General features: G+C 45.4%; 1 long non-coding RNA gene and 1 other non-coding gene across 3 annotated transcripts in view; both read left to right on the forward strand.

Moving 5' to 3' along the window:
- Positions 1-11474, forward strand: part of LOC126934223 (uncharacterized) — an 83328-nt gene extending 71854 nt beyond the window's left edge. The window contains exon 7 of one of the 2 annotated variants that reach the window (XR_007718878.1): positions 7316-11474. This is a non-coding gene — a long non-coding RNA (uncharacterized LOC126934223). Of the gene's footprint in view, positions 1-640; positions 1516-7315 lie in introns of those variants that run through there. The other variant, XR_007718877.1, reaches the window with a different exon arrangement.
- LOC126934573 (small nucleolar RNA U13) lies at positions 11251-11350 on the forward strand. Its single transcript, XR_007719035.1, has one exon. It is a non-coding gene; the product is annotated as a small nucleolar RNA U13 (small nucleolar RNA).
- Positions 11475-14065: the final 2591 nt, after the last annotated feature.

Here is a 14065-nt window from a genome sequence, read left to right on the forward strand (position 1 = left end):
CAGCAATCAAGCCCCCCAGGTGACAATGATGTAGGCTCGAGTTTGAGAAACTTTAGAAATTGACTCCTTTAAAAAATCCCAGCCAGGCACAGTGGGTCATACCTGTAATCCCAGCACTTTGGGAGACTGAGATAGGAGGATCCCTTGAGCCCAGGAGTTTAGGGAGACTCCCATCTCTACCCAAAATAAAAAATTAGCCGGGCATGGTGGCATACGCCTTTGGCCCGTTACTCAGGAGGCTAAGATGGGAAGATTGCTTGAGCCAGGGAGGTTGAGGCTGCAGTGAGCTGTGATTGCACCACCGCACTCCAGCCTGAGCAACAGAGTGAGACTGTGTTTCAAAAAATTAAAAATCCTCTCTCTCTCCGTCTCACACCCACACCTCCCATACACACCCCCCTACATACACCCATATGCTTGGCCAGCAAAGGGCTGTAGTTTGCACATGTGGGACAAGGAACACAAGTCTTTGCACAGCTGATCTAGAAAATCCGAAACGTCCCTGCCCCCAGCCCTCCATCAGGAGTCTCTGGCTTCCACGACCACTTTCACACAGTCCTTATTGAACTCTTGGTTCGACCCTTACTTTCGTATTCCAACTGGATACAAAGCTGAGGCCTGTTTTCCTATTATCTGCCAGATGAATACTTGGATCGGTGTCCAGGCTGCCCGGTCGTGCTTAGTAATCGGAAACAGAGACGGCGGAAATCTCAAATTCTGGTTTCCTGCCGGGGAGCCAGCTCGAAGTCTGCGGGAGAGGAAAGGACGTTGTGACACAGCGCCACCCTGTGGCAGAAAGAAGAGCCGCTCTTGGCCTGTTGTCTGCATTGGATCTCAAGGCTTGGGGCTGGCAGAAACCTGAAACCTCACAGAACCCCAAAATAACAAAACTGTCATTTAAAGAGCACTTACTGTGTGTTAGAGAGGCACTGTGATAATTGTTTTATATTGTTATGGCCTCAGAGTTTCCCATGAGATGGATACTATTTTCCGAATAAGGAAACTGGGGCCCAGAAGGGTTAAGACATTTGCCTAAGGTTGCACAGCTAAGAGATAGCCGGGCTACACATCCACAGAGTGTGGCCACAGAGGCCACATATTTTTTTTTTTTTTTTTTTGAGACAGGGTCTTACTCTGTTGCCCAGGCTGGAGTGCAGTGGCATGATCTTGGCTTACTGCATCCTTGACCTCCCAGACTCAAGCAATCCTCCTGCCTCCCAAATAGCTGGGACCACAGGCATGCACTACCATGCCCAGCTAATTTTGTTTATTTTTTTTTGTAAAGACGAGGTCTCCCATGTTGCCCAGGTTGGTCTCGAACTCCTGGGCTCGAGTGATCCTCCATCCTCTGCCTCCCAAAGTGCTGGGATTGCAGGCATGAACCACTGCATCCAGCCGAGGACACACCTCTAACCACCACTCTGTCCTTCCAGTCACCTGCTCAGTGGAGAACATTGCCTATAGCAGGGCTTTTCAAACTCACACCTGCAGGAGGCACTGGGGATCTTGTTAAAATCCAGATTCTGATTCAGCTGAGCTGGGGTAGGGCCTGTGAGTCTACATTTCTCTTTTCTTTCTCTCTTTCTTTCTTTCTTTCTTTCTTTCTTTCTTTCTTTCTTTCTTTCTTTCTTTCTTTCTTTCTTTCTTTCTTTCTTTCTTCTTTCTTTCTTTCCTTCTTTCTTTCTTTTTTCTTTCTTTCTTTCTTTTTCTTTCTTTCTTTCTTTCTTTCTTTCTTTCTTTCTTTCTTTCTTTCTTTCTTTCTTTTTCTTTCTTTCTTTCTCTCTTCTCTTTCTTTCTTTCTTTCTTTCTTTCTTTCTTTTTCTTTCTTTCTTTCTTTCTTTCTTTCTTTCTTTCTTTTCTTTCTTTCTTTCTTTTCTTTCTTTCTTTCTTTCTTTCTTTCTTTCTTTCTTTCTTTCTTTCTCTTTCTTTCTTTCTTCTTTCTTTTTGACAGAGTTTCACTCTTGTTGCCCTGGCTGGAGTGCAATGGCACAGTCTCAGCTCACTGCCTCCTGAATTCAGGCGATTCTCCTGCCTCAGTCTCCCAAGTAGCTGAGACTACAGGCACCTGCCACCACGACTGGCTAATTTTTGTATTTTTAGTAGAGACGGGTTTCACCATGTTGACCAGGCTGGTCTTGAACTCTTGACCTCAGGTGATCCACCTGCCTCAGCCTCCCAAAGTGCTGGGATTACAGACATGAGACACTGTGCCCGACCTGAGAGTCTACTTTTATTTCTAAGGGCTCCCAGATAATGTGGTGCTGCTGGTTCGTGGACCACACTTGGAGAGGTGAGGCCCTAGAGCAGCTGTCCAGTAGAACTTTCTGTGATAGTGGAAGTGCTCTAACTCTGCACTGTGTTATACATTGTCACAGGCTGCAGGTGCTATGGGGCACCTGAATCGTGGCTACTGCAACAGAGAAATAAATTTTAATTTTAGTTCATTTAAGTTAATTTGAATTTAAATAGCCACATGCATGTAGTGTCCTCCATACTGGATCGTGCAACGTCCATCATGAGTGGGGGCTCAGGCTTGTCATTCAAGAGCCAAAATACCATGGTAGGTTAAAGCAAGATTATAGGGTAACAAATTTTTGGAGTCCTTAGAGATAGTATATTCAACACTACTGTTTTACATCTGAGGAAACTGACCAGAGAGGCAAAGTGACTTGTTGCAGAGCCACAGAGCTGTTCCTGGCAGAGGGAAGGCTTCAGGTTCAAGGACAGCATTCTCTTACCATGCCACATTTTGTTCTAGGCCCACTGACCTTCAAAAGTAAAATGTTTCCAATTTTGTGAAATCCAAGCTGGGTGTGGTGGCACGTGCCTGTAGTTCTAGGTGCCCAAAAAGCTGAGCTGGGAGGATCATTTGAGCTGGGGAGGTTGAGGTTGCAGTGAGCCATGATTGCACCACTGCACTCCAGCCTGGGTGACAGAAGGAGACCTTGTCTCTAAAAATAAAAAAAAAAAAAAAAAAAAAAAAGGAAAAAGAAAATCCTCTATAAACAAAGTGTAGCTATTGGTAATAGTCATATGGTATTTATTATTTTATATGACATTTGAGGCAGTTAACCAAGTTTAAAAGTTATCCAATTTCCTGAGGGAATTAACTAATTTTTAGCTACATTTGCAAGACCTGCAACACATGAAAAGAATCATCCCTTTTTATGGGATGTTTTGCAACACCAAGGTCTCTGGCAAAACCAAGTTAAGACCAAACCCTCTTCAGGCCTCCCTGGTGTGTAGCTGGTGTCTTACCACATGGACTTCAGTGGGTACAGATGTGCAAAGCAGTGATGATAATTAGACAACTTAACAGGTTGTCCTGTATCACACTGGAATGAAGGATTTACTTGATCTTTAAAACATTTTTTTCTGGTTGTAAGGCAATGTATGTACATTATATAGAAGTTGAAAATTGCGGGGAAAATACTGTGTTGGTTATTTGTTGCTATGTAACAGGTTATCTCCAAAACCTAGCAGCTTAAAATATCAAACATCTGTTATCTCACAATCACTGAGAGCAGCTCAGCCGGGTGGTTCTTTCTTTCCTTCCCCTTTTATGGTTTCGTCTGAAATATGCCCGGTCGTTCTGACTCAGGGACTGTCAGGAGGTTGCAGACCAGATGTTGTCAGGGCTATTCTCATGTGAAGGCTTGGCAGATTGCAGGATCTGCTGCTTTTTCAGCATTGTGATCATAGCTCACGGCTGCCTTGAACTCTTGGGCTCAAGTAATCCTCTAGCCTCAGCCTCCCAACTAGCTGGGACTACAGATGGATGGCACCAATGGTCTGCTAGGATCTGGTTCTAAGCTCACTCATGTGGCTGTTGGCAGGAGGCCAGGGCTGGGCCCCTCTATAGGACTTCTCAGGACAAAATTTCCCTTAAGAATAAATGATGTGAGAGAAAAAGCAAGAGAGACAGTGTCCAAGACGGAAACCACAGCCCTTTATAGCTTCAGTGGGGAGTGACAAACCTTCACTTCTGCTGTATTCTTTAGGTCACCCAAACTCGCCCTGTTACAGTGTGGGAGAATGCCACACAAAGGTCGTGAGTACCAGAGGTGGGGTCGAAAATAAAACTCACCTGCAACCTCACTCTCCATAAATAACCACTGTAACATTATGAGGTGATTCCATATACATCTATTTATATGTACAGATTTTTTTCTGACTCTTACTTCATATGTTATTGCCCATATTTTCCCTCCATCTCCCTTTTCAGATGGAAATCCGGCTTTATTTAAGCTCCTTTCCCTGTGGAAGAGGTACACTCAATGTTTATTATTATTATTATTACTTTGAGACAAAGACTTGCTCTGTTGCCCAGGCTGGAGTGCAATGGTGCGATCTCAGCTCACTGCAACCTCCGCTTCCTAGGTTTAAGCAATTTTCGTGCTTCAGCTTCCTGAGTAGCTGGGACTATGGGCACGCATCACCACACTTGGCTAATTTTTGTAGTTTTTTTTTTTTGTTTGTTTGTTTGTTTTTAGTAGAGTCAGGGTTTCACCATGTTGTCCAGGCTGGTCTCGAACTCCTGGCCTGGAGTGATCTGCCTGCCTCGGCCTCCCAAAGTGCTATGATTACAGGCGTGAGCCACCACACCCAGCCAATGTTTATTATTTTAATAATTATCCTAAGTTTTGAACATGCATATTTGATATTATGAAATATAAAGTGAATTAACGTCTTTATTCCTCTCCTAAATGATTCAATGGCATTAAAATATTGAACCAGGCCATTATTCTCCCAACTTACATATTATTGTTATCCAGTATTTTAGTCCCATCTCATTTGTATATATGCAAAATTAGTTTTAGAAATAATGTTTTTCAAGATTTACCCCCTGGCCTACCTGTGTCATTACTCACCAGTGCTTCTTGTATCCCTAAGCAGGATAAAGTCTTAGCTCTGGACTCGGTACCTGGTGGCTTCTTTTCCTTTTCCTGTTTATTTCTTGAAAGCTCAGCATTTCTAAGAGTTCCAGTGGGGGAATTTTCCAGTTTCTGGTTTCCATGTTGCTGGTATCCCCTTATTTGATTATTCCAGCAAGGCTGATGTACTAATTCCTCTCGAAAAACTTAAACTCATTCAAGAGTATGTGTCCTGAGGGGCACGTGGGAGTTAGGGAATAAGGGAGAAAGGAAAGGTGAGAATGGGCGGGGTGGGTGGCAAGACTTCAGGGGTGACATCTGCAGAGCGTGCCTCTGAGGAATCGAGTCTCCGGGCCCACCAAGGTTGATTCATGTACCCCAGCCAGATGCGGGGCTTCCGGGGACTGTGTGGAGTGGAAGAAGGCTGTATCAGTGGACTCAAAAATCACAGGACAATGCCGGTGTTTTGCAGCTATGGACGAGAGACCCCACCACAACCATGGCAGTGGGAAACCCTAAAAATAACTGGGGACAAATTTTCATCGGGATGAATGAGAGCTCAGAGGCAGGACTAAATTGATTAAAAGGAAATAAAGGAATCAAATACGTCTTGCTCATATAGTTTGTGGACTGATTCACATCTGCTCCACACACACACACCCCGTTCTTTTCAAACTGTCCGTTGTAGTCTAATTTTTGTATCTACCTTTTTTCACTTAGTTTATGTAATGGACATGATGTAATGTCAATATCTGTACTTCCCAACCGTGTCCATAAGGTATTTTGTCATTTAGATTGCCGCACGTCACAATATGTCTGGCTTCACCTGCTGGGAGCAAGAAGCCAGGTTGCATTCCTTTTACTACTAAAGATCCCACGCCCTGTGAACGTCTCTGGAGAAAGCTTCTCTTCCCTCCCAGGGAGACCTTGGCCTTCATACTCCTCAGTCCTCTCCCCCAGATACCTGCTCAGCCCAGCAGACCCGGCCAGCGCTGGGAACTCTCACCTGGAGGCTGGAGAATAGGGACACCGCTCCTCCCTCAGGAGTCTGGGGCTTCCGGGCTGCCACCAGGTGTCACCAGCAGCTTGTCAGGTGGGTGCATTTCCTGTCCCCAGCCACATCAGAGACTCAGGCTGTTTCCTTCACCCTAGAATGGAGCTATTGGTCACCATGTGCAAGGTTTGTAAGAATGAAAGGATAAAGAAAAAAAAAGATGAAAATTATTGCAGCAATCATTGAGGCTGGCCATCGCGTATTCTCATTCTGCCCCTCTGGAAGCATGGTGGAATCGTCTGATTCCCCGCCTTCTGAATCAGTGTTGGAGGCCAAAGAAAAGCGAGTGGAAGTGACACAGGTCGCTTCCCAGTGGCGGGCTCACCCACCAATTTGCAATTTGCCACATTTTCCTTCTTCCTACCACTACTGCTGTCCTGGTTCCAGATGGCACCACTCCATCCGCTAGGGTCTCCGAGTGAGGAGGACATGGAGACCAGCCCCTAGCCACCCCAAGAAGGACATGTAGAATGGATGCGAAATAAATCTTTGTGGTTTTAAGCACTGAGAGTTTGGCGTCATTTGTTACCACAGCATAACCTAGCCTGCCCAGGCTGGTTAAACTTTTTTTTTTTTTTTTTTTTTTTGAGACAGAGTCTCACTTGGTCACCCAGGCTGTAGTGCAGTGGCCCAATCTCGGCTCACTGCAAACTCTGCCTCCCGGGTTCACGCCATTTTCCTGCCTCAGCCTCCCAAGTAGCTGGGACTACAGGTGCCCGCCACCTCGCCTGGCAATTTTTTTTTTTTTTGGTATTTTTAGTAGAGACGGGGTTTCTTTTTTTTTTTTTTTTTTTTTTTTTTTTTTGAGGCGGAGTCTCGCTCTGTCGCCCAGGCTGGAGTGCAGTGGCGCGATCTCGGCTCACTGCAAGCTCCGCCTCCCGGGTTCCCGCCATTCTCCTGCCTCAGCCTCCCGAGTAGCTGGGACTACAGGCGCCGCCACCACGCCCGGCTAATTTTTTGAGACGGGGTTTCACCATGTTAGCCAGGATGGTTTTGGTCTCCTGACCTCGTGATCTGCCTGCCTCGGCCTCCCAAAGTGCTGGGATTACAGGCGTGAGCCACCGCGCCCGGCTTCTTCTTCTTTTTTTTTTTTTTTTTTAAGAGGGTCTCACTTTGTTGCCCAGGCTGATCTGAAACTCCTAGGCTCAAAGGATCCACCCGCCTTCTCCCAAAGTTCTGGGATTACAGGCGTGAGCCACCATGCCTGGCTTATTAAACTTTTTAATAAAAGGATGAACCTACTCAAGATTATAGAAACTTAACAGAAGGAAGGAAAGTGTGCAGGCCATTGGGATCATTTTAGGGTTCTTCCTCTTTACTCATTCACTAACAGGACAGCTTCAGTGCCTGAACACTGCACAGAACACTTTCCTTTCCACTCTTTTAGGACTCCAGCTACTTATTTTCCGGCCATCTCTGCAGGCCTCCATCTGCCTGTAGCCTGAAGGAGATCTGGATTACCATTCTGTCAGGTAAGTGTTACACAACTTGGGGTTTTCATAAGCAAGATGGCAGACGGAGCTCTAGGAAAGCTGCTCAGAAAATGCCGTGGGTAACATAAAGAAGATGAAATTCTCTGCAAGGTGCACATTGAAACTTTTCTCTTGTGGTGCATTGGGAATAAAGGCAGGGCGGAACCATCTATTGGGCACAGCTGGAGCAGAGCCCAGAGCTCGTGATACTTCTAGTGGCTCATGAAAATGTTTCAATTTTTTTTTTTTAACTAGAAGGCAATGTTTTAATATATAATGTTAACACAGACATGCTGTAGGGGAGAAAGGCTTCTCACTCATCACAAGGTTCATGGCTGAGGCACCTATAATAAAAGACAGATTAACAAGAGAAAAGCACACAAATTTATTTAATACAAATTTTATGTGGGCTGGGCAAAGTGGCTTATGCCTGCAATCCCAGCACTTTGGGAGGCCAAGGCAGGAGGATCACTTGAGCCCAGGAGTTCAAGGCCAGTCAGGTAACATAGCCAGACCTCGTCTCTACTAAAAATTTTAAAAGTTGGCCAGGTGCAGTGGTGCACACCTGTAGTCCCAGCTACTTTGGAGGCTGAGGCTGTAGGATCACTTGAGCCAAGGAGGTTGAGGCTGCAGTGAGCTATGATTGTGCCACTGCACTCCAACCTGGGTGACAGAGTGAGACCCTGTCTCTCTCTCAAAAAAAAAAAAAAAAAAAAAAGAAAGAAAAAAGAAAAAGAAAAAATTATGTAACATGGGAACACTCAGAAATGAAGGCCCAAAGAAACAGGAAAAAACTGTGTATTTTATAGACAGCCATGCAGAAGTATGACTGGAGGATAAAAAAGTATGATCTAATGATATTAAACTGGAAAGTATTTAGCAAGGCCTGTTTAGATTCTTTTTTGTGTTCCTGTGTCTTCAGAGAAAAGGACATTCCTTTCCTTGGGTGTAGGAAGGACACCTCTGGAATGAAGGTTTTCTTCGGAGGAAGGTCAGATAATTCTCTAAGGCCCTCTTCAGGGAGACAGTGCGGAGAAGGTGGGAGTGACCTTCCTGCTTCTGCTGTTTTCTCAAATGCCAGCGTGCTATATTTGTGGATACTATGTCTTGAACTCTGTCAGTATCAACTTAGTAATAAAATACAGTTTTTAGTACTTTTTGTAGAAGAAAGGGACCACGAAGGCAAAAATGGAGACCCACGGAAGTCATACTCTGGCCCTGGAGAAAGAGTTTAAGAGTTTCACAACCAATACACATGTGGGTTACAATGTGGCTCTTGGAAATGAGTGTAGACATGGCATTGCTGTGACCTAGAATGCCTTTTTCTTTCTGAGTCTGTCAAAATTTCCCATGACAAACTAGCTCGATGTTTGCTTCTTTACGGTTAACTTAGGACACCAGAAGGCCATAACTGCTGGGGGAGGAGTGCTGGGTCAAAACAATGTGCATGGATATAGCAGATTGTGACACAGCATAGGGACAGGACTTGGCCCTCACCGGGATGAGGCCCCAACTCCCACACCTGTCAATTAGCAGACTTTGCACCACCATCACTCCAGCGCATCCCTGCTGACCTTGCAACCTTGAAGAAACTAAGATAAGCAGCATCCACCCTAAATCTTACTCAAGGGAGTTAATCCCACAGCCTGCATGCACATAAGATCAGAAGAATGATCTTTGCCCCTTGCCTCATTATAATACTAAAATCCCTGCCCAGGGGAGGGCTTATCTGCTGTTTTCTGCTCATGCAACAGTATGTCTTGGCATGATTCCTTACCATGCCTGCATACCCTGCACTCCACCCCACACATGTAGTGAAGCTCACCCACCTCATGAATTATGCATGTCACCCTCCTTAAGACACTGAAAGGCACTCCCCTAAGTGGGGCCAGCCAAGAACTCTTGCTTCTGGGCTAGTTTCCTTGTGTTGGAGCACAAGCTCCCATGAAGTCTTGTCTGGGAAACTTGTTTGACCTCCTGTCGATTTCTATTGCATGGGCGCCTAAGAACCTGTGGTCAGTAACAATTCCTCTAGCTTGCTTCCCGTGCTTGTATTTTCCCTTCCTTCTTCCCAGCAGCCTCTGACTTCTGAAAGGAGTCCAGCAGGTTCCAGGGAAGCCAATTCCATACCTGGCTCCAGGGGTGGGGTATGGCCCTAGGCTCAGCTCATCAACCCTGCCCACGGTGAGGTTCTGTGGGTGGTCACCATTCCAGTCCAGCTAGACTGAGTCTTGGAAGCACGGCCAGGAATTCTGGGTGTGAACATCCTTTCCTAGATGGCAGGCTGTGCAAAGGGAAATCTGCGTTCCTACCCAATTTGCTACTATGATCAAAGTCAAAGGAAATCTCAGAGAAACTGAACCGGAGCCTTGATCAAACCAGACTTGAAGGCTACCATTAGATCTTTTGAATTACGTAAGCCTGTAATTTCCCTTTTCCTGTTAAAGCCCATTTGGATTGAGTTTTACGTTAGTTTCAACAACCTTACTGGAACTAGATGTATTCTTATTATCTCCACTTTATGAATTAAGAATAGAGGGGTGAAGTCACTTGCCCAAAGCCACAGAGCGAATTCGTATAGAAGTCAGGATTTGATCCCTGGCAGTGTGACTCTGAAATTATCCAGATTTCTCTCTCTCTTTCTTTCCTTCTTTTTTTTTTTTTTTTTTTTTTTTTTTTTTTTGAGATGGAGTTTTGCTCTTGTTGCCCTAGCTGGAGTGTAATGGTGCAATCTCGGCTCACTACAACCTCCGCCTCTGGGGTTCATGCAATTCTCCTGCCTCAGCCTCCTGAGTAGTTGGTATTACAGGCATGCACCACCACACCTGGCTAATTTTTTGTATTTTTAGTAAAAACGGGGTTTCACCTTGTTAGCCAGGCTGGTCTTGATCTCCTGACCTCAGGTGATCCGCCCACCTTGGCCTCCCAAAGTGCTGGGATTACAGGAGTGAGCCACCACGCCTGGACCCCAGATTTATCTTAATGTGTGCTTTGCATTGATATGAAAGGCTATGTTTTCAAAGATTTCATAAGTTTCATCTGCAATGCTCCAAGCATGGGTTACCTAATAAACACCATAAGTATGAACAGATCTAAGTAGAGAAAAATCAATGCACATAAGAATTTTGTTGGCCGGGTGAGGTGGCTCACAGCTGTAATCCCAGCACTTTGGGAGACCAAGGCAGGTGGATCACTTGAGGTCAGGAGTTCAAGACCAGCCTGGGCAACATGGTGAAACCCTGTCCCTACTAAAAATACAAAAAAAAATTAACTGGGTACAGTGGTGGGTGCCTGTAATCCCAGCTACTTGGGAGGCTGAGAGAGGAGAATCACTTGAACCCGGGAGGCGTAGGTTGCAGTGAGCCGAGGTCGTGCCATTGTATTCCAGCCTGGGTGACACAGCAAGACTCTGACTCAAAAAAAAAAAAAAAAAAAAAAAATTCGTCCTTCTCTGTATGTCTCCTTTAAGGAGCTACCCCATTCTGGGAAAGCACAGTTGGTACCACGTGAAAAGGCACCCCCATCACCACATTTACAAAGCATGAGATCAGGAATTTAAAGGCACCCTCACTGCCTCCCATCTGCCTCCCTGACCCTTGTCTGATCCCCTCTTCCCACCATGTGTGTCCCCTCCTCCTTCCTTCAGTTTCACACAAGATCCAATTCTCTCAGCCCCCAGCATGGGTTGCCTCCTGGTTTTGTCTCCTTGACTCAGCCCATTCCTGGACAACAACGTCTCCTTCCGTGGCTTTACTTAGCTCCCTGGACCTCACCTTCCAGGTCTTCTTAAGCAGATCAACCCACCCTTAGTTCCACCTTCACAGAATGAAGTTGTGTAATATTCTCTCTGATCCTTTTGCAGTTACGTGTAACGACTGGGTTTTCGTGCTTATGAGTGAGATGTGCCTCCCTCAAACATTGTTATATGTCAGCACGTTACCCATCTGACATGAGAAAAAACATTCTCCCTTGCTTCAAAACACTTTTGCAAATTCTCATCTATGTGGAAAACAAACACAGAGAGGAAGTAGAGATGATGAGTGTGGACAACTCATTTGAAAACTGGGGGTGAGGCCGGGCGCGGTGGCTCAAGCCTGTAATCCCAGCACTTTGGGACTGGGTAATTTATAAAGAAAAGAGGTTTCATTGGTTCACTCATTTATAAAGAAAAGATCTTGTGTGAACTAAACTGTGAGCTCACTTATTACCAAGGAGATGATCCAAGCCACTCAGGAGGGATCCGTCCCATGCTCCACACACCTCCCACCAGGCCCCGCCTCCAGCACTGGGGATTACATTTCGACACGAGATTTGGGCAGGGACAAATATCCAAACGATGTCAACTGGGTACCAGAATAATGGCTCTGATCCCCAGCGTTCCTTGCAGCTGAGCATGGCCATGTTGCTAAATTCTGGCCTGTCGGGAGGTGAGTGGAAGTCATACCCTCATGGGGTAGGGCTCTCCATCTCCCCATCCCTCTTTCCCGATGCTGCTTACAGCAGTGCTAGTTATCATGAACTGTGGAGACAAGGCCACCCCTAGGAATGGCAGAGTGAGGACCCCTAAGGAGCTGAAGTACTGCCCCTGAGGTTCCGCCCTGCCAGCTTATGTGACAAATAAGTAAACTTCCATCTTGTTTAAGTTTTTTAAGTGGATTCGATTATTTGGGGCCTTTATAGCAGTCAAACCTGTTCCTCATTAATAGTGGTGGATAAAAGGATCTTCACTTTCTTATCTTTAATGAATTTTGAACATAGTCCGATGTCAATCGGAAGAATCCGGGAAAAAGTGAGGTTGAAAATACAGAGTGATCTGGAGTTAATGCAAGTGTACTGAGAAGGCAGGAGGAAAGAGGTAAAAGGGTCTGGGGGGGCTGGCCTTGAGGGACTGCTCCACCTGGATGAGAGGAAGGGCATAGTGGGAAGCTGGATTCAGGAGACTTGAGATTTGGCAGCAGGAAGTTGAGGCAGTTCCTGCCTCATGCTTCTGATTTTTCAGCAAAGCAGGAGGCAAGGTCCTCTATGGAGAAATCAGTCCGGAGCAGGAAGGTAAACCTGGCAGAGCTTATGTAAGGGCTCAGAGGTGGGAGCGTGGGCTGGGCAGCCCTTTCATGACTGTCTGCGTTTATGTCGTCTAAGAGCGCAAGAGCTAAAAACCAGACACTGTGATGACTTAACTCTATGTCAAGTACTACACAAGGTCATCGCTGAATAGGATTTAAGAGTAAACATTTGTTCTATGATTTTGATCATTAAAAATAAGAATATAGCTGGGTGCAGTGGATGCACACCTGCAGTCATAGCTGCTGGAGAGGCTGAGGCGGGAACAGTGCTGGAGCCCAGAAGCTTTGGGCTGTAGTGCACTGTGACCATTAGGTGTCTGCACTAAGTGGAGCAGGGGGGCCACCAGGTTGCCTAAGGAGGAGTAAACCAGCCCAGGTCGGAAACTGAGCAGGTCAAAACTCCTGTGCTGATCAGTAAAAAAAAAAAAAAAAAAAAAAAAAGTATATATATATATACATATATATATATATGTGTGTGTGTGTGTATATGTGTGTATATATATATATAAAACAGGTTGAAAGCCTTATTCAATACAACCAATTTATCAAAATTTCTAGCTAAAATGTACTCATTCTCTGCAGTTTTCAAATTATAACAGGTCTTTTCTTTTTTTTTTAAAACTGGCACAATTAATGCCCAAATAAAACACCTATGAGTGGTATTGGGGCTCAGAAACCAATACCCCAAAATATGGCCATTTGTACATGTTGAACTGAAAAAGGAGCCTCAAGGTCTCTCTGACCTCTGCTTCCCCACCCATCTCTCCCAAAGCATAGGAGGACGCTGTTCTCTGAAGCCCCCTTATCTGCCTAAAGTCTGCACCTACCAAAGAAGAAAACAATTGCCTTTAGCACGTTCCCTGAGTTTTCATTAACTGAATCCATATTATAGGAAAAAAGATTACTCCTCTACAATCATCCACACTTCCCCATCTCCCTTTCCCCTGAGAAGAAGGGTGTCTTCCTCTGAAGCAAGTTAGAGAAAACAAAGAAGTAGAACATATAAGCCTCTACACCCCACTGGGGGGGTGGGTCTTCACCCTAAAGGCTCCCATGTCACGTTAACTCTAATAAAATAAAATAAATTTGTATGCTCTTTCTCCACTTAATCTGCCTTTTGTGAGTCGAATTTTCAGCAAACCTTCAGAGGGCAACAGTGGAGTTTTTTCCTTCGCCCCAACAGTGGCCATTTTCGTTGTGAATCTGGCATGGTCAGACGCCGCGCTGAGCTTTTTACATGGCTTAGCTCTCCAACCTATAAAATAGGTGTTTTTATCCTTATTTTATAGACTAGGAAGCTGACGCCCAGAAACACTGAACAACTTGCCCCAAATCACACAGGTGTTAAAGGGTCAAAATTTGAGCCAAGGTGGATCTGATTTCAAAATCTGTCCTCTTAACCACGCCCACGGCCTTCTCTTAGTGCAGGCCAGTCTCAAAGTTTTGCTGCCCTTCTAGAAAGTTATGGAATCTTTATGGAAACAGAATTTCTGGTGGCCCACCTGATATCTCAGAGTGACCAGTTGAGAAATCGGGTTAGACACACCCTCGCCCCCTCCCCATTCCAATTTGTGCTACAATAAGTGCTGGCCTACAGCCCTG

This window comes from Macaca thibetana, chromosome 13 (assembly GCF_024542745.1).
Source record: "Macaca thibetana thibetana isolate TM-01 chromosome 13, ASM2454274v1, whole genome shotgun sequence".
NCBI lineage: Eukaryota > Metazoa > Chordata > Mammalia > Primates > Cercopithecidae > Macaca > Macaca thibetana.